We start from the raw sequence: 21,667 nt of genomic DNA, 5'->3' as shown, positions 1-21,667 counted from the left end.
CTATAATAACAACTAAGTCAAATTTAATGGATATATATATTAAATTTATGGTTAAACCATATCAATTAAATGAAGGACTCCTATGGATTTTTTTTTCTAAAGTCTTTGTTGGATTGTTATACTTTTTTCTCTAACTTTTTTAATTCAATTTTTTTAGCAATGTATGTATATTACAGTCGATACAGTGTATTTTTGTAAAATGAGCGAACATAATTCCTTTATGCCGTAAGTACTTAAGACTTAGATAAACATTAAATTTACATTTAATATTTTGCAGAAATTACTGTTATCCCTCCATATATATAGTTAGGAATAATTCATAAACAATGTGGGTTTTTTTGTTTGTTTTTTTCATCACTTGGTTTATAAATCTTACAACTATGTGTACTAAATTTTATCTAATTCTGAGTTGTTGGTAAACGATTTCTTGTAGAATTATCATTTTAGTCTAGAATATGTTTTTTATTATTTGCTTTTCTATCTTTATTTGAATTTGAGATATCTTGTCAAAGTATTGCAAGTGTGTAAAATAATGAAACGTGAACCCTTTTAAAGAAAAAACTTTATTAGTTTTGATTAAAATGGCAAAAATTATGATTTGTAGTAAGCTAAAGAATAAAATATCATTTAAAATAACCTTAAAAAATCATTATTTTAAAAATGGAAATATAATTTTTATAGTCTGTTGAGGTTCGATGAGTGTTTTTTTTTTTAAATATTGCGTATTTTTGCATCTTTTTATTGATTCAAATAAACGTTTATTTAAGGAAAAAATTATTATAAATGTAAAATTCATATATTTTTAGGCGTTTTATTTGGATAAGAATAGTGCCCTGGTAGTTATTTAGGTTTTTCTATATGAAATATAGTTTACGAGGATTATCAAGTTATATTTTTTGAATCTTTTTACTCTTTTATAAGTTTCAACAATGTTTTGTGTTATAAGAATATAAGAATTTATTAGTTGTGGCATTTTTATTTTAACAGTCTGTAATTGGACCGTGCAACCATATGGTAAGAACTCCTGATGCACTATACCGCGGTAGTTTAAAAAAAGTGATCAAAACTACATTTATCATTGGCATTATAAAGCTATACAGTTAAAAATATGTATGTTGCGAGTGTACTAACCTAAGAAAATAAAAAAATTGAAAAGCCACCTTACTTTTTTAACATACTTCGTATATATACATAGATGTATTAATAAACATATTATGGCAAAATAGTTGCTTATTTGCATTTATGCACACATTTACATATCTATTTTTGGAATGAATTTCTTTGAAGTTAAAAAAAAAATTATTGGAAAATAAGTTATGTTGGTTGAATTGGTCGAATTAAGAGTAGATATAACTCTTTATTTTCTTATTAAACTATTTTTGTAGTTACATCGTCGTTACTTCCCTTCAAATCCTGACACGAGTACTTATCTTATTTGTTTTAGCAATTGATATTTTATTAATATAAAACTCTATTCAACTTCTGTAGCTGTAATATACATAAATTTTACGAGCAGCAATCAACAATTATATATTATGCTTGTGAATTCATAATTTTAAATAGTAGTTGGAGAATGGAAAATTAAATTTTGTAGTCTGGAGAGTGGTAATATCTTTTAAATTAATAAACTATTATCAAAAAAAGACATGTTTTATATAGAATATGACGTCATCTCCCACGCCTCTTACATATTTATCATTTGAGGTAAATAAATAATATGAAACCATAAAATGTATTCTTTTAAACTCGATAATTAATTTTAGAATTAGTTAGTCACTTTGAAACTAATAAATTAATCTTTTGCAAAAGTTGGATACTGTCTGTATAGTTTGCCAGATTAAGTATCCTACTGTAGTCCGTCCTGAACGAGTTCTAGGGATGGTGAATTGTTCAGCCAGCTATCAGAATTCATTAAAAAACTATCCATTCGAATAATCTAAGAGATGCTTCTACCTCCCAAGTCTAACTCTTGAGAGCATTGCACGGCTTTGGCGGCAATAGTCAAGGTTCGACTAAAGTGTATGTCATTTCTCTCTGTAATGGAAAGAGTCCTTCCCCCTAAGAGATGACCGCGGGATTCCAAGAATTCGGGTAGGAAGTTGATCCAGAGCTCCACCTTAGTTAGCATATCACCCACCTCATTTCCAGTGACATTACTGTGATCTCTTACCCAGAAGAGGGAGAGAAGGACCTCACTAGATTTTTCGTATCTCGGACAATAGTGCATAATAGTATTGATTGAATAATGACCTATCAGTCAAACAATGTAAGAAACAGTTAAAAATTAAGTTCGTTCACCATTATTTACTTGGTACTAAAAACCATGTAAAAAAATGAGATTAACTATAAATCTTTAGTTGCTCAACATCAGACATTCAACATGTTACCTCTGCTTACGCAATAGCTTTTAGGGGTCTTTCACACAAGAAGCACCTGAATGTATAAAATTATGTATGTTTCTGACTGAAACTTAATTTAATATAAAACTGTTGGTTCCCTGTAGCTGACATTTAGAAATCCGAATAGGACTAAAATTCTTGTTAATTTAAAAAGAAAGATATGTTGGTAACCTACATTAGTACATTATGTTAGTACTCTAATCAATTATTCAGTCCTATTTTGAAAATTCAAACGTATTAGCATGCAAGGATAACTATAGTTTATAGTCATCTCTAGAGATATATTTTCCTCCCCATGTTGCAAATTTATTTGTAACATTCTCTCAATTGTATTTTGTGACCAATTTCTCCAAAAAATGACAGTTTTTGTGGGACAAAAATTTTGAAATCCTAATTTTGTAGACCTATAGAATCTACAATGTACATTAAAAAATCTTAATTTATGTTCAAATTATTAGATAGTGGGCAGGACTTTAAAATAAAAATATTTGTTCAGTTGTTTCTTCCATAACTTTTGCGCAATGGCTGTTTAAAAATATGTTTAAAGTGACAAACAGAATCGAAAATTCAAACATTTTGATAAATCTATGGCTTTAGGTAGCCATATTTACTGATAAGAAAGGACTACAGGATTCATTTACATATCATCTTATTTGAAATTTAATAAGCTTTAAATTTTTCGAACAGTTCGAAAAAATCGTAAGACCTTGTGATCTCCAAAAATCGTGTGTAAAATCGTACGACTATCGTACGAAAATTGCACAACCTTTGCAACAACCCCCCATTTTTATTTTATTTGTGTTGCAACGCCCACTTAAGGCAAAATTGGCTATATGTGATTGCCGCTTTAGAAGTGTTTCGGATATTGAAAAAAACGTAGTCACAAGTGTATTGTATCTGAGAGGAACACTTAAATAGAAAAACATAAATATTGAGGAATAAAAAAATATTTTCCTAAAATACAAAGTCACCTTACTTTTTGAACACATCTCATATATAATACAGTTTATATGTGTGTGTGTCCTTATGGGTACCTACACTGTTGGACATATGAGGCTGAAACATTGCTTGGGTCCCTCTATTGAACCTGGTAAGGCTGAGATGGGGTGCAGATTATCGGGAGGCTTATTCTACACCCAAAACACAAAAGTTAACATTTGGAAGTCAAGGAGACAAGATAAGGGGCTGAGTTAAAGATAATCAAGTTATTGGTGTCTCAAATACAATTATACAATAACAAAATTTTCTAAATTTATTCAAAATCAAAAAAATTATGGTTCCAAATAGAAATTGGTGAAAATTGTAGGGTTATTTTTATCAGGAGTAAAAAATTGGATTTCCAATCAAATATTAAATTCGTAGAAAATATGAAGTTTGTAGAAATTTGTCTGGAAAAATTCATACGAATATAAATTTGACATACAAAAATTGAGATTAAACTATAACATCTGTGATTTCCTGAATAATTTTACAATTTTTTTGTCTTTATCCATCTAACGCCAATTTTAAGAGAGAAAAAACAACAAAAAATACATTTTGGACATATAATTATTGAACTTTAAATTCAAAAAATGTTTTTTGAATTTGTAGAACATTTTATTACATAACTTTTGGAATGCTTTCAAAAATGAATCAGTTATCAAGTGTTATTTTTTTTAATAACGTTATTATCCATAGCTTTTTTGTTTTTACAAGTACAATTATTTTTTTTGCAGTTTGCTGTTCCTCTTTACAATACCAATAAGTGATGTTACAATTTTTTGGCAAAATTACTACAAATCAGTTTTTAGCGATTTTCTCCGCGAATTTCGATTTGGCTATTTTTTGACAAAAATAAAAGATGGACTTCTCATCTTCTAAATAATATATTTCATATAATATACAGTCCTGATATTATATCATGCCTGTAAAAATACGTTAATACTGGCCCGCACCAAAGTTTTCTAAGCATTCAGAAGAAATATTAAGTGATTTCCCACTCCCTCCTGAGCCCCGGGTAACCATTTGCTAGTATTTCTATATACAAGATACTTACAGATATATATATTTGGGTATTTATAAATGTTATATTAGAGCAATTTTAAATATTCAAGAGATATTTTTTTACATTTTGCAGATAGACTGTGCAAAAAATATGTTCAAAAAGAATTTTAAAATTATTTTTTCTTGAAATACGTTGACATATTATATTCATTTTTTTATTTTATAATCCATAAAATATTTATCGCATGTAATGTACATAATTGTTATAGCTTCGAATTGGGATCCACAACGTTGGCTTGAAATCCTGCGGAACGAGTCATATCCATTCCTCCTATAGATTTGGGTTGTGACTCCTTGTGGGAACAAAGATCAACAATGGATCGGAATAATCAAGGCTCATGGACGGCAATATTCGCAATAACTTTATGATTAAGCCCAATACTCAATCTGGAGAGAGTTTCTCACATATTCCAGGCATTGTCATTTAACTCTCTAGATGCTCCCTCAATCTTGGAGTCACATAGTTCTTTAAAACTTTTTGTACGAAGACTTCCTGACTAGGTGTCATTCCATTCCATTCCTTTGAGGAGACCTCGAGTAGCAATCGAAAAACAGTTCCGTCGTCGACCATATTAGTGGGAAGTACTATCAAGACCTTCCTTTTCGCCAGTAAGTATCTTTTCCAAAGTCCAAGCGTTTACCAAAAGAGGAATCTGCATGGTATTTAAATCTCATAAATCTACTCAAAGCGGTCTAGCGAAAAACATTTTCGGTAATACTTATTACTTAACGTTTATGTTACATAATATTGGTATTCCGTATTTGAAAAATAAAATAATTAACAATAATAAGAAATATTAAATGTATAGTATAATAATTAATTAATATATTAATTACAAATGGATATATTAAATGAATAAAGAATACTCGAATACTGATTTATCTAATTGTTCGATCCACAAATATGGAATTTAATATTTCGAATACTTTTGATTAAAAGGCTGCAGGAAATGGGAAAAGTTATTTTAAGTTAAAATATAAATATTTCCTTATCTGTTTTATTTAAATTCTTATTTTGCTTGTGATTTTTGTGATGGAGTTTCAGGGGAGTGGCATGGGGTTCATATCCCTCCAGGGAATGAATGTTTTATAGAGCGCCAAATTAGTGGAAACATTTTAAAAATTAAGAATTAAAATTTATTTTCTATAAAATAAACAAGATAAGATAAGATTTATTTTTTTAAATAAGTCGTTTCTAAAATTTATTTTATTAAACAAAATCTAAAATTTAATATTATCCAACCGAAGAACTATTTTTTTTTAAACAGGTTATTGTAAATCTGTAGCGTATAGAGCCTAAAATTTGCACACGTGTCCCTTGTGATAGTATTTCTACTCCACCAATACTTGTGATTCATTTGTGTGTCGAAATACCACCACTATGATGCTTATTTATTAACTTATGTTCAGCTTCCATGCAGTTTAATCCTTCATTTGCATTATAGTCATTCATATTTCCCATTAAATAGTTTTAGATTTTATTAAGAGATGAATCAAAGGGAGGAATTATAAGAAGGTATGAAATCTTATGTTTGGTACTATTTTCTTCAAGACAATGATAGGAAGAAGTCTTCAATTTGATCATAATTGTTTGAATTTAAGGCAAAATTGACCTGCTTTATAAAATTAATTGAAGTAGACAGAATTATTCGAAAGTTATTTGATTATCGTTTGACAAAACTTACAAATTCAACTATTTCATTTTCTCCGATAATTTAACATGTCTAAGGAAAAAAGCTGTTGAAGAAAAAATCAAATTAGTTGTAAGTTATTTCAACTTAGCAATCTTCCATTGTCCTTGAATCAGCTTTCTCTTCAAAGAAATTAAGTAGGTATAAGTAAGGTAGGGAAAGTTGAATCAAAATTCCTATATCTTATCAAACTGACATCTTTACTATGATAAAATGATTTTTCATTATGATCAACCATAAGAGAAGTGATTGTTGTCAGTTATGAATAGTGAATAACCAAAGTGGCCTTAAAATAATGTAGAACTTATACAAAAACAAACCTCATTAATTACTTTTCTAATATTCGATATTATAAACCAACAACCATAAGTGAATTTACCGTGTATAGAAAAAGTAATGAAACCTTCTAAAAATACAGTTTTGAATCGGTGTTGTTGCTTAATTTTAAAGTTCCGATTATTATTTTTAGATTAGATTCTAAGCCTTTCATTGATGTACATGTTGTAACAAAAATTATGTATATGTCGCGATGGAAAACAAGAAGAACCATCATGCGCGATTAAATTCGCGACCAAAGGACAACCTCGGACATCATGAAGGCATTAAACGTTAACAGCACCAAAGTCTGTCGGGTCGGAAATCGTTTGGCTGATGGAGACAACCTTAAGAACAAACTCAAGAGTGGAAGACCCACCAAAGTGAGGCCTAAAGACATCATGGAGGCCTTTAAGGTAAACCCAACGATGAGCATGTCAGAGTATGTCAAGAAGTTACATTTTTCTTCTGTGGGCAAGTACATCCAAAAGGCTGGAGGAAGGTTACTTAGAAGAATTGAAAGGCCTCTTTTGTCTCAACGTCAAAAAGAACTCTGTCTTCAGCAATGTTAAAAACTCTTGAATTATCTGAAGCGCAACAGCAACCGGGTAATCTTTTTCTCTGATGAAAAGACCTTTACCATTAATCCCGTCTACAACAAGCAAAATGATCGGGTATTATCCTTTGGCAAGGCTGACAACAGCAACAGAACAATCATCAAGACCAAACAGTCGGTCTCTGTGAGGATGTTGGGGGCTATGGTATAAACTGGAGAATAAATGTCTCCAATTTGGTATTCTGATGGATATCTGTTACCCACGGACGACAACTTCATGGTGTTGAAGGAAAATGTGTTCCCCTAGATCACCAAGACAATAAAGAAGTCCAACAAAGCCACGTATGTATTTCAGCAAGATGGGCCTCCGGCCCTTACAGCTAAATTGTGCAAGAGTGGATGGGTATCCACATGAACTTCTGGTCCAAGAACCTTTGACCCCTCATAGTCCAGATCTGAATCCACTGAATTACTCCATTTCGTGGCAAATTGAGAAGGAGGCCTACAATGTCCGCCACCCAAATATTGATGCCATGAAGACTTCCGTTAACCAGCAGTGGAGGATCATAAAAAGGACTACGTTGCCAATGTGGTCAAGGGATTTAGGAGGCGGTTGGTAGCTGTCATTGAGGCTGATGGTCACCAGATTCATAATTAATTTGCCTTGTTATAGTAAAAAATATTATAAAATGAAATTTTCTATGTACGGCATCATCCTGATCAATTATGAGTATTTTAATGACTACTTAGAGGCAGGTCTCAGTACTTTTTCTACAACCAGTACAGTATAGCCCAAATAATATTCATTTTTTTTAATATTACTCTCCAACATGAGTAACAAAATGCAAGAACATTTAGATTATCGGCTTTAATGGTTACAATATGTCTACTTCAAACCAGAATAATATGAAAATTAAATTATTAATTAAACCTTGTACTTTTGTTTAAAGACAAAAAAAACAGTACCTTCAAAAACGCCTTTCTTGTTAATTTAATAAAATAATCAGTTAAATATATATATTTAAAAAGGTTAAGCTAAGTATAAAAACTATCCAAATTTTGTTTAATAAGAAATAAAATAATCCTAGGATGTCACTTAGTAATTACGTAGCCAAGGCCTGTAATATTTACACATGTCACCAATGTAAAAGTTGAGACTGGGCATCACTAATTGTAGCGGTTGAGTACATTTACTTTCACAAGGGAGGGCATGTGTAAATTTACCCACCCAATGGTACAGATTTACACAAGTTGGAACCTCATATTTCTATATAAAAGAAATATCTTTTTTTAAAGGTAATTTCGAATCTAAAGAGCGGCCCACGAAACTTTTTCTTTTGGATATTGCTATAAAAAAACTGATGAATATTTTTCAATAATTTTTTTATTTGAAAGCCTCAACATTCCGGTTAATAATGAAACACCACTTTATTCATATGGCCGCCGTCGCTGGCCTTACAGTAGCCCATTTTGTCGACCCAATTTTTCAATACATTTTCGATTGTGTGAGCTTCAATAGCTGCAATGGCGACTCCAATTTCGTGTTTCAAATCGTCAATCGTCTCTGGATGGTTAGTGTAGCATTTATCCTTAACGGTTCCCCACAAAAAAATAGTCCAACGGAGTCAAATCGTAGCTACGAGGTGGGCAGTTGACGTTGCCGTTTCGGCTTATCATGCGATTGTCGAAGACAGTGCGCAAAAGATCCGCTGTAACGTTGGCTGTGGGGCACGTAGCGCCATCCTTTTCGAACCAAATGTCGTCGATGTCTTCCTTTTCCATTTGGGGAAACAAAAAATCTTCAAACATGGCCCGATAGCGCTCAACATTGACCGTAATGGCAGCTCCTTTCTCGTTTTCTCGTTTTTTCGCTTTCGGCAACAGCAGCAATGTTTTCGATTGAGTGCACACTGGAAGAACACGAGAACGCGTTGTTTTATCCATTCACGAACCAGTTTCGTGCACACGCTTCACAAATTTATCCACAAACTGGCTGGAAGGCGCTTAATTTCGACCGACGTAAATTTTTTGCAGTTTCGTTTGAAGACTCTCCATTTTGGAAGTAAGTCTACAGTATTTCACAATCTTCTTCGAGCGTAAACTTAACCATTTCGTAAACCCGAGACCTTTTACAAAATATTAGACACAATGAGTATGTTACTACAGCTGTCAGATGTCAAAAAAGTGGTAGTTCAAAATGCAACCGCTAGATGGGCCACCCCGTTAGTACTATTTAAAATATTTGTTTATTTTCTGAGTACTTGAATTGGACTCGTTAAAAATATTCAAGGACATGGACTTGACTTGGGCTTGTTAGCAAAGACTTGAGACTCAACTTGGACATGCATTTATCTGGAATTTATCCCCTCTCTGGATTGTGACATTCTTAAAAATATTCTGTAAAGGACCCTGAATCCCCTTACTGCCCCTTCTCTGAGTGATGTAAATAAAATTCCAACTTGAATCAACAATAAACATCATTCTTCATATTGTGTTTGTTTTTTTTAAACCATAAAAACATGTAAATCATAATATGTTCATGTAGATTTTCATTATAACTATAGAAATATTGATTTTTTCGTACAATTTTTAGTTTTTGCGTCATTTTTTATACTTAAAATATTATAAACAACATATAAATAGTTAAGCTTAGCTTATCAAATATTTACAAAAAGATTAAAGAAATGTTTTTAGAAATATAATCATTTAGTAAAATTAAATGCATTTTAATTTTTTTAAATATGCATCGATTAATACATGTATATTTAATTTTGAGAGTATGAAATGAAACATTAAATTTTGATGTAATAACTAGAGATAGACGAAGCTTCGGATTCGGCTTGGGAAAAATGAGGCTCTTCGAATCCGAAGTTTTTTTTGGCGCCTCCTCCGGTGTGCCGAAGTCGACTAGCCTAAGTCGATTATGAAATATGTACGAGTATATCATTTTAAAAAATATCACTTAGTTTCTATTTATATCAATAACAAATATTGAAAATATCGAGGCTCTTATTTCACTTTTTACTATATAAGTTGTGTGTACAGTTATTATTCAAGTCTGTGGTACTTAGTCAAAACTAGAATAATCTAGTTACTCATTTGTTCTGTTTTCATGATCGCAAGCAAATCAAAGTTGAGAGGAAAAATATTGCACTTCTTTAATGATACCTCTTTCTTTCTTTCGTATTTCTTTATTTCTGTGAAAGAAAAGGGGTTGGCTAGTACATTTGAAGTCTAATTATGGTTCAGAGTCTAGTTTGGGAGCACTTTGATATCTACTATGTATACGAATGTTTCGCAGAATGTTAGATCTGCCGGAAAAAAAATTCATATGGGGAAAAAAATCGATCCAATTTCTCCAATACCCCCATTAAGGGATTATCTCAAGTCGAAGCATAAAAGTGAATTCTTGGCTATGATTCCACAAAAGACAAAAAAATCAGAAAGTGTATCCCAAAGTTTCTTCCTCTTATTTATCGGATTTTCTTCTCTATCTGTTACTACGTGCTTTGAATCAGCTTTGGGTTGGGAAGCTGGAAGGCCCTCTCTTCCATAAAGTTTTTGATGCCATGATAACGAAGAAGATCCTTAGCCTTCTCCCGACTTGAATTATCAGGGAAACCATGAGCTTTGAGCCTGTGACTTATAAAACTCTTTCTCTTCAGCCTTTTGAAGTGACTCTTCTTCTAGGGCTTTGATCTAAACCATCAACATATGTAAGTGGCAGATTTAGTTGTACTAATATTGAACAATCATAAAACCCTACATTCAGTATTTCACTCCTTACCTTGAATCTGCAGTAGAAAGGAAGAGTTTCTCATTTACAAAGTGTTCGTCAAATCGTTTGTTGATATAGCTGATTAAGTTTTGCTTAAGAGTCCAGACTCCTGTATCATCGGTTTCGCATAACTACTGAATATATTTCTTGAGGGCTTTGATGGGCGGAAAAACCTCATATATCATAGACTTCGAATCGCTAATTAAAAGAGTGGCTTCTTTGAAAATAGCCAAGACGTTTATCACCCTAGACATTGATATCCATTGATAGGCTGAGAGTGATATCGAAGTTGATTCAGTATCATAGGTGATTTATATTATGTAACCTTCGGCTTCAGCCAAGGGTAAGTCTGAACTTTGACCTTCGGTCTATCTCTAGTAATAACAATATAATCAAAGCAACCTTCACGTTTATTTATATCATTAAAAATACACCAAATAACTAGTTATTTTAATAAATTTTTATAACTATTAGGTGGACTCTAAATACTGTAAAAATGTTGAATTTATACAACTCATTGAGATTTATATATATAATTGTAAAATTTTTTTGATAAATTATGGATCAATTTTTAACAAAATTTACAAAAACACTGTTTGGGAATTCTTCATTTGCAAGAGAAAAAAGAGTCAACGGAAGCAAGAAACTATCCAGTTTTTTTATCTCTGGTAATTTTTTCAACATTGTTTTTAGTAATGATAAAGATTCTTCTGTTGAGGCCCAATTCAACTCACAAAATGATCAAGTTCTAGGGAAAAAATGATATCATTTCCCCTTAAGATCTACTGGAATCAAAAAGCAGTGTCAGGAAGGGTAATTTTTAGCCTCCCTCCAGTCCAGATTTTGAATTTGGTCTATTTTAGAGGGAGAAGCCAGATCAAAATGTGTATGCACTGAAATAATTCCTTATTAGGAAATGGGACGGTAGTTCCATAGAAGTGTTGCTTGTCTGCTATAATACCTTGTCTAACAGACTCATAACAATAATTTTTGCAAAAAGGAACCATTTTGATTTTTTTTTGTCATCTATTAATTTGTTATTCAGTAAGCTTTTAAGCAATTATTCATTTTACATTATTTAAGGCCCACCTCGTGTATATATATATAAACATATGGTATACTCTTTAAAATGTAACTCATATGAAATATGATCTATAAGATTTCAGGTAATATATATTTTCTCACGCAACCTTACAACTTAGAAGCAATAGAAAAGACGTTTTTGACTTTCAAAAAATATAACTACATATCTAGATAAAATGATTGAATTTTATTTTTCTAAATGGCTATTATTTTCATCTTCTCTACTGATTTTGAAGGAATATTTAGGTGAATCTATATCACCGTTATGAGAGTAGAATACTATTATAAATATCCTTGGATACTTTTCCCCCTCGTAGTAGGGTGGAAAAAGTCATTTATTCCTCAGTGTTTCTATTTTTGAGGATAAATGAGGTCTTTGAACCGATTTCCTATGATTCTTATCAATGAATACAATAATCATAATATAAACAACGATGTTATAAAAATATTTTTCATATAATTGTGCATATGTCAACACAAAAATAAGATAAAAGAGTCTGAATTTCATTCGTATTCTTCAATTGATTATTTTCGTTTTATAATGACAATTTTTTTTGTGTAATCCTTTGTGGAAGCCGCATATGGTACTTAAAATAACGAAAATTCCCCGCTCGTCACAATTATATAATTAGCGATTGATTTATATCAAGGCCCAACTATATTTTACATTGTTTTGGGTATCCCCACTTATCCCAGAAATTTGAATCCAATCCCTACAATTGAGTTTTCGTAATATAGGGCTATAAATTAGACATTTATTTGCTTTTTGATTTTGTTCAAGATTGTTGGTCTGTTAACTTAACCAAAATATTTTTTTTTCTTTAATTTTATAATAGAACAAAGTATAGACAACCCTTAATAATTGTAATATATCTATTTTGACCAATAGGTTAATTTAATAAAACACAAAATAACGTTAATATTAAGATCTGTTTTCCCAATTCCATAAATATTATTTAAATTTACCAATTAATATTTATTAAATAACACGCAACCTCATAATCATGTTCCTTATTTAAAAAAAGGGAAAAATATATAATTCAAATGTACTCTTATCTACGAAACTATTTTGTAACAAGTCATTTTCGAAATAAAAAGGAAGGAACTTCGTAACATACACATAATTTATTATATATATATATACACTTTCCCACCACTTCCATTTACCGACACAGAAAAAGAGCTATCTTAAGAAAACGCGAAAGCCATTCAGGCCAGAAGGAACTCATTCTTCTCCCCTTTTTTTTTCTTTTCTGTTCTTTTTCTATTTCCTTCCTCCTTTTTTTCTTTTTTTAATGATAAAGTAGTCCCCTTTCTTCAAGCCTCTTGTTCCTTTAAAGTACATATATGCTTTCTAGAAAGGAATAGAATGCGCGCGCATGGATCTCGTGCACGTTGTGTGTGTAAATTCCCTATTCATCTACATTTCAAACCAAAAGGCGTGCCAGCTTCAGTTTTTCTTTCTTTCCTTATATTAACAACAATAAGCTTACTACTATTAAATAAATAAAATAATACAACAGAAAATTTTGATAAAAAAATAATATTAAAAAATATCTACAAAAAAATTGTTAATTGTTCTTCAGTTTGAGTTAATTTTCTTATCTTTAACTTTCATTATTAAATATATATAAATAAGTCCCCGGATACATCGACACGATTGCAGCGTACAATATTTCGGGTAAGAAAAACGATTTTTGCTCTTATTTTAAAACTAGTTTTCGTAATTTTTTTATCTTTTTATTTATCCTTAATTTGTAGGGATATAAATTTGTTCCCGTGTCTGTCAAATATGTATTTGATCATATGAGCCCTAGAATAAGGCCATGGTCTTCCTCTTCCCTTTCTTATTTATTTCTTTACAAAATTGTTTAAAATAAAAGAAATATCCTGCTACAACAAGAAGAACCCGTATTGTTATGAGAAAAATCCTTTAGAAAGCCGAATGAGGGGTAATAATGAACAAAATTGTCCCTAAAAAAGACATTATATATATTGTTCTTAACAGGTTCTATATCATTTATGGGTTACTTCATTTTCCTGTCTATGGGCTTCGAGATGTTATTACCCCCCTCCCCCCCTCTGCCTTTTTTCCTTCTACATTGTTTGATTTTTAGTTGACGCCTACGCAATGTGCCTACACCATGCATGTAGCAAATTAAGTACAATGGAACTACTCCTTGGGATGCATATCAAAAGTCCATACTTTGAGACGAAATTAATTAAAATGATCATCAATCATTTTGATAGCTTGTAGCATTGTTCTTTTGGAAGAACTAAAAGAACTTTAATTAATTAGCATTTAAAAAAGTTTATATGATATCGTGGTAAAGTTCAGCCTTTATTTAAATGAAACTTTACAAAGACACACATTATAATAATTAATTATACGGATGAATCATTTGGAGAGTGTCGCAAATTTCAATTCAAGCAGTAAAAATGCATTGTCATAATTAAAAATTGATGGATTTCATTTACCAAATTAATTCTCATAAATCAAATGAAGGTTTTGAAGTATAATTAACATTCTGTGGTATCTCAGCTTGTCTCAAAAAATTTTGATTGATATAAATGCAAATAAAATATTTGTCTGTATTTCTTTTACCCTTGAGTATGGTTTGGAATTATATCGGTGTAGATGATACTAGATTTGAATAGAGGTCATATTTTGATACGAAAAAATTATAAGATGAAGAATAGCTAACCAAATGGTGCATAAGAATATGAACACTTTGAAATAATTAAAAAGAGATTCATTAAGAAAAATATTATGTACCCATGTTTATACTTTATTTTCCACGGGTCAAGCCTGATAAATTGAAATTTCCTTCAAATTTTCAAGATGGATAGAAAAAAAAGAGACCATCAAGACTATTTAGATGAAGATTTGGGCCTCGTTGTATCTGTTTTACAATTGTTAAAGCCGGCTCTGAATTTTAACAATCAATGCTTGACAGTATTAAAAGTACATACTGTTGGGCTTTTAATAGGTCGAGGAAGTGATATACTTAGTATTATAAAAAAAGACAAAGAAAGAAAACATTCACTGCTTTATATTAATACTTGTCAAACCATTCGAGACGGGAAAATAGATCTGCTGGATAGGTTAATACAGTGTATTGAGTGGTCCATTCAAATATGAACACTTTGAATTTTAAACTCCAACCAGATATAATTTATTAAATGAAAATAGAATTTCAACAAAATTAATACTATAAATAATTGTGGGTCTGAGCTCTCTTAATCATTAAAGTAGCCACCTTTAGTGGCAATGATCGCTTCCAGGCGGCAGATCAAGGCCTATCACCTGCTGTGGATATAACAATGGCGTCCCAGAGCTTTTTGACAGTGACTTTGAGGGCATTGGTGTTTGGATAACGGTCACTGCAGGCTATCCTATCAACATGCAACCAAAACGTGTAGTCGAAAGGGTTGGCATCAGTCCTTTAGGGGCCAAAAGTGTGAAAATATAGTTCAAAAGATTCAATCAAAAGAGCTTTGTAACGGAGGAGATCTCATTATTAGTGCCAAAAGTGAAACTCTCCATCCTCACAAGGTTCTTTACACCTACTATTTTTGATAGCTCTCTCAATAACCCAGTGTGAAACTCCGAAATTTCTTAGCATGGGCCCTCATGGACTTGAGGGGATTGACTTGGCTGTTTTCTTTCACACCTTCAGGTACAATTTTGCCTTTTTAACTCAGCCCTTCTTTCTCTCCTACGTTTTGGACTTACTGACGGCGGTAGATGGTGGTCCTAGAGACCCCAATTGCTTAGAGTGTACGAATGGAAATTTTCGTAACACTTTGAGGTGCTTTCGTAAGTTAAAAAGCTCAGGGTTTTTTTGTTTTGTAACTCATTTTTTATGCATTAATATATTGAAATATGAGTTAATTTCGCTTAACCTTTTTCAATCACTTAACCTTCACAGATTATTTAATTTGTAAGTGTTCGGATTTCAATGGACCACCCAGTAGATATTACATTTTTTGAGAAGTGCAAAGATCCAACCTCCAGGGCCATCCCTCTGTATATTCCTCTCTTTTTCTTTTGGAAAGAAAATACTTACCAATTTATTATGGACTCAAACTCATTATTGACCCAATTGATAATCTGAAACACTCTATTTCTTCTTCATGTTTCCTGGTCATAAATATCAACATTCGTAATTGAAGTTTTAAGCTAAGTATTTCTATTGTTCCTCTATCACGCTCATGTGGTTATTTTTTGTAGAATTAATGACAAAAAAATAACAGTAAGAAGGGAAATGGAATTGTGAGAGGTTGATCCATGGGATGATGAGGAAGAAAAAGCCGAGCTTTCCATATCTACATACACACGTAGAGAGCATTAAGATAATTACATAGATATTTATTTGTTTCTGGGATGTACTGAACTATATTTAATCTATACCTATGTACATTCATTTTTAATAAATCTAATTATATTTTTTTTTTCATCGTAAATTTAATCTAGCATATATATATATATAATTTAAATAATTTTGTGTTTTCCGAAAAGTGTTGTGCCGAGTTAACATAAAAGCATGCCTTACAAGAATAATAACATAAACTATGTTTAAGACTCATGACGCTTCCAAAGTATTAAACAGAATAGCTTGTTGATAGATACTGACAATTATAATTCTTTGAAAAATATAAATGTATTACAGACTTTTTTTTTTTTTTAGAAAAATCATTTTAGTTTGTTTTTGTGTAGATGGGTCATAGTTGTGATTTAGTTAATTTTGTACTATATTAAAAAAAAATTATACAGCATAGTATCGTTATTCTATCATTTTTAAGGTGAGAACATCTAAGTATTAAGTAACTACATGTGAGAGTGGGAAGTTATATTCTATCTTATTAAAGTAAAGTTTGTTCGCCACCGACGCTGGTTAATAAGTACTTTGAGAAGAAGTGCCCCTTCTTGATTCAATACCATCAACAATTCCTTATGGGGCGTTGTAGGAGTATTTTAATTAACGTCTGGTCACTTTAGAACCCATACTTCAAACTGCTGACTAAAGCATTTAGTGCCAATTTGAGTCCAACGCCTGAAAACTTTCTAATTTAATAATTAATTAAGATTAAGTGATTGAAATTCATTCATATTTTGAGCTAAACAGTTAGTTCCAAAGAAAAAAACTTGATCTCTCTAGCTTACGTACACGTCGAGAAAATGCCACTTGAACGTGATCGACGAATTTCGATTCACGCACTCCCAGCAGTTGGGTGTCCCTAGAACCAACGTTTACGCCGTTAGTAAGTTCGAAACGTTATAGAGGAAGAAGGGTTCTATCAAAAAGGCCAAACTGGACGGGGAGGAGTTAAAAAAATGCCAATCCCCTGAAGTACATAAGGACTCACTCGAGAAATCTAGGGGGGTTCACACCTAGATTTAACAGAGAGCTAAAAAAATGCGATGGAAAGAGACTTGTAATAGTGGAGAGGGCACTTTTGACACCAGCAAGGATATAATCCCATCTCCTCCGTTGCAAGACTCCTTTGAGTTCTTTTGAGCTCTTCTTTGACACTTATGGTCCCTATACAGCCCAGATACCAACCTCCCTCGACTGCACCTCTTCGGAGCATGTCGAGGCGAAGGCCTTCAGTGTTTGCAATCCAAACACCGAGGCCCTCAAAGCCGTGACCGAGGAATACCCCTGCAGATGGTGCTGGGCCATCCGCCATCGCTGCCACCTGGAAGCTATCAATGCCGCTATGGGCAGCTACATTAATGATTAAGAGAGTTTAGACACACATATATTAATAGTATTCATTTTGTTGAAACTTTAATGTTAATTGATTAATTATATCTTGTTTCATGTTTAAAATTCAAAGTGTTCAGATCTTAATGAGCCACTCGGTACCTCTTTTGAATATATTCTCACATTTATATTGATAATGAGTAGTATTTTAAACAAATTATCTTTTTCAAAATTTATTTATATAAACATTATTGACTGATCTTATACTTGTTTTTTCTTATATTATTGTGTTCATTACTGACCCAAAATTTATTATTTCATAAAATAGTATTATTGAAAGATATTATTATTATAAGCATGATTTCTAAATGGCAGTACATCTGAAATTATGGGTTATTTCTCATAGGGTAGCGGGAACCATCGCCGGGAATGGATGATTAAATATTTGAACAATGTATTAATTTCCTTTTTTTGCCAAAAAAAAATTCAACAATTCCTTTAACACTAAAACTACCAAGGTGTGATATTTTTATTCCTTATTTAACCCTCTGATATTTCGCTTGGGCTTTTATCCAACCCCTGACACTGAAATATATTTTTAACTTCGTGTATAAATCATATTTTTTTTCACCTTCTGAGTGTACCATATGCTTCCTATATACCATTGGTACCTCATTAGTTTCTGAGGTATTCACAAATTCAAGAAATTAAGAATCAATGTTTCAAAGAATGTTTTAATGCGTTCTTATTACTCGTCTACCTCAACGATTAATTAAAAAAAATGATTGGAGGGGAATAAAAGATTAATCATATTGTATAAAACATGTTTATTCTCTTCAGTCTACAAAATGTATTATTATTTTTTCCAACTTCTATTTTAGATTATAAATTTACAGAATAATATATCAAAGAAGTTTTCAATTTGTTAACTAATGCTTAATTTAGTAACATTATATGTAACAACTACAAATGACTAATGAACTTTTATATTGCTAAAATATGTTTTTTTTTATTTGTGGGAGTGGATCAAATCAAATCTTAAGGGAGTTACTCGCGTTATGCCTTTAACAGAAGTCACGGAGTGCTATCTTTGAAAGTTGATTGTTCAGCTGTTGAATGATATAGAAGTATAATTTTTTATCCAGTTTCCTATTTTTATTCTTCGTCTATCAGTTATGTACTAGAATGTCCTTAAATCTTTATTACTACCAAGGGAGTCGTTTTTCACCCCTACACTAAAATCTGTAATTTTAGACAGTGGTATCTCGTCAATAAACATAATCAAAAATTATTTATAAAAATGCCAAATATTGAAAGCTCCTCCTAAGATACCAATATGTTGTTTGAGAGAAAAGAGGTGCAACTCAAAATATTAGAGATACAATAGTGTAAATACATAGATTATTCTCTATTTTTTTTTTTTTTTAGAAAATAGAAACATAAATCAGATTGGATACGGTTATAGTTGCAAAATTGAGAGTTATCTACATCTTACTATGTGGTAATCCATTGAAATCTGAACACTTACTAATTCAATAATTAATTAAAGTTGAGTGTTGAAATTAATTCATATTTCGATATACTAATTCATAAACAACAATTAGTTACAAAAAACAAAACAAATCTGAGTTGGACGTCTTCAGGACCACCGTTTACCCTGTCAGCAAGTCCAAAACGTTGGAAAGGAAGAAGGGATCTTTCAAAAAGGACACACTGGACCCGTAGGAGTTAATGAAAGTAGCCGAGGCTACTCCCCTCAAGTCCATGAGAGCCCATGCAAGAGAACTTGAGGTTTTCATTTTTTTTAATAATAAGGAAACAGATATTCAAATGCCCGTAATCACTGTTTTACACAATCTTAATAAAGCCTTTGATGAGTCAATTTTCTGGATTTTATTTACTATAAATTATCGTTATTAATTTTTATTATAATATTAAAGTATTATAGAGTTATTATTATTCTTTGATTGCAATAAATATTTCAAACTTCCAAAACTATTTCAATGAACACTCTTGGATTCGAAATAAAAGGGGATCCGTATTTTTTTAACACTAAATTAGTAGTGAAATCCATTAACCCGTTGAGTCAGCTACCTTAATAAGAAAAGAGACAACTGTAGAAGTTAGTCTTTTAATCATGAAATATAACACTTTGAGGAGCTCTCAATTTTTTTCCGATTTTCATTCTAAATCAAAATACTCATTCTAAGAGTTTTGCAACGGAAGAGATGGGTCTCTTTCATTTCTGGTATCAAAAGTGGCCTCTCCATCCTCACAAGCCTCTTTCCACCCAACAAAAACAGTTGAAGAGTAAATAAATATAATTTTCGTTGATCACAAAAAGCGACCCATAAACATTCTTCAAATGGAAAGGTTTCAATTGTCAGGGCTTTCCATTTTCTTTTCTGATTTGTATCTGTAATTATTTTATCTATCCTTCAGTTTGAAAAATTCGATGTAAATAGTTGCTTCAGAGGGAGTTATAATCCATAAAATGCTATTATCAGAACTATCATTATGTAATAAACTGATTTTATTAATTGAATTATGATGTTGAATTATACGGAGGAAATAAGAACTTTCGATGTAAATTTGTTAAAATAAAGCAGAATCTAATGATTATACAATAACTAAATTGTGTCACATCAAAATTAACTTACTTTGTATGGGTTGGACAGAAAGAAGGATTCTATCAAAAAAGGACGTAACTGGAACCGGAGAAGTAAAAGAAAACATCCCGGGTCAATTCCCTCAAGTCTATTTGGGCCCATGCAAGAGATCTTGAGGTTTTACACCAGACTGTCCAAAAGACTATCAAAAAAGTGTATAGAAAGAGTCTTGTGAGGGTAAAAAGCACACTTTTTATACCAACAATGAAAGAAACTAATATCTTCGTTGAACGACTCTTTTGAATGAGACTTTTGAGTTCTTTTGTTAATAAGTTAATATAAGTCCTGAATTTTCTCTTTCTTTGTGTTTTTTAGAACACAACTCATATCGCTTCCTTGATCAATTAAAAGCCAAAGAGTATGTACTCGTACTTTTAATACTATCAAGCATTGATCGTTAAAAATCAGAGCTGGCTTTTACTATTGCAAAACAGATACCACGAGGCCCAAATCTTCCTCTTGATTGGAATAAGGATAATATTTCAGGGCAGGGTCAGTTGTAGCGTCAACAGGGTATAAGCAAAGATAAATTAGTGGACTCTTTATTTTTATCCATTTTGAAAATTTGAAAGAAATTTTAATCTATCAGGCTGGCCCTGTGGAAAATAAAGTATAAACATAGATACACAATGTTTGTCTTAATGAAGCTCTTTTAAATTATTTTTTTTTAATTAGTTCCAACTTTTGATAAAAATATTGTATTAACGCCGTAGAAATATATTTAATGTCTTTACATTCTATTATCATTTTCTTTCTTATAGTAAGATAAAAAATTTATTTTTTTCTTTATTACCCTTTTCAACATAATGATATTATTTCATTATTATTTGCAACAACTCCATAAAATCAGGCAATAATAATCATTTTCCTCGGAAATGAATTGCTTTTACATTATGTATGTACATATATTAGGGCAGCCTGTTGGTCAACTTTTTTCAAATTTTGATTATGACTATTGTGGACATGTTGTCATATTAATCGAAAGAAATAAATCGAGTAAAATTCCATTGTTCTACGATACCATAAATAAGAATATTAAAAAAGTTATTTTCTAAAGTCATTTTAAGGAGCAAAAATAACTTTAATGATGCACGTATATTGTGCATCTTTCTTTTTCTTTTTTTTTACATTCTCAGAATGGAAAAATCAAAATATATGTTCAGTAATCCCAATTTGTTAATACTTTTTTTTTTTGCTTTATTATTATGCATATATTATTTATAGATTAGAAAATAATCTATTGTAATAATTATATAGGAAATAGAGAATAGATCTTTATTTTATTCATGAAAGACTAAATAAATAATTTTATTTTTTTTTCAAAACTTTAATCGAGATGATCCACTTAAAAATGGGGCTGTGTAATAATGAAATTTTGCAGTGTTGTTATGTTCTTTCCATGTGATAATTTCTCCACACTTG

General features: G+C 31.2%; 1 protein-coding gene and 1 pseudogene across 2 annotated transcripts in view; one reads left to right on the top strand and one right to left on the bottom strand.

Annotated features, from left to right (window-relative positions):
- Positions 1-4,638: 4,638 nt before the first annotated feature.
- Positions 4,639-5,149, bottom strand: LOC121131743 (large ribosomal subunit protein bL20m-like; annotated as a pseudogene).
- An 8,134-nt stretch (positions 5,150-13,283) lies between these two features.
- LOC121113783 (uncharacterized) overlaps positions 13,284-21,667 on the top strand; it is a 116,847-nt gene continuing 108,463 nt past the window's right edge. Inside the window, exon 1 of one of the 2 annotated variants that reach the window (XM_071887017.1) lies at positions 13,284-13,546. The gene's annotated coding sequence lies outside the window, so the exon portion shown is untranslated. The remainder of the gene's footprint in view (positions 13,547-21,667) is intronic. The other variant, XM_040707648.2, reaches the window with a different exon arrangement.

The sequence above is a fragment of the Lepeophtheirus salmonis genome, chromosome 1, assembly GCF_016086655.4.
Source record: "Lepeophtheirus salmonis chromosome 1, UVic_Lsal_1.4, whole genome shotgun sequence".
NCBI classification, from domain to species: Eukaryota; Metazoa; Arthropoda; class Copepoda; order Siphonostomatoida; family Caligidae; genus Lepeophtheirus; species Lepeophtheirus salmonis.
This window is presented reverse-complemented; position numbering and strand designations above follow the sequence as displayed.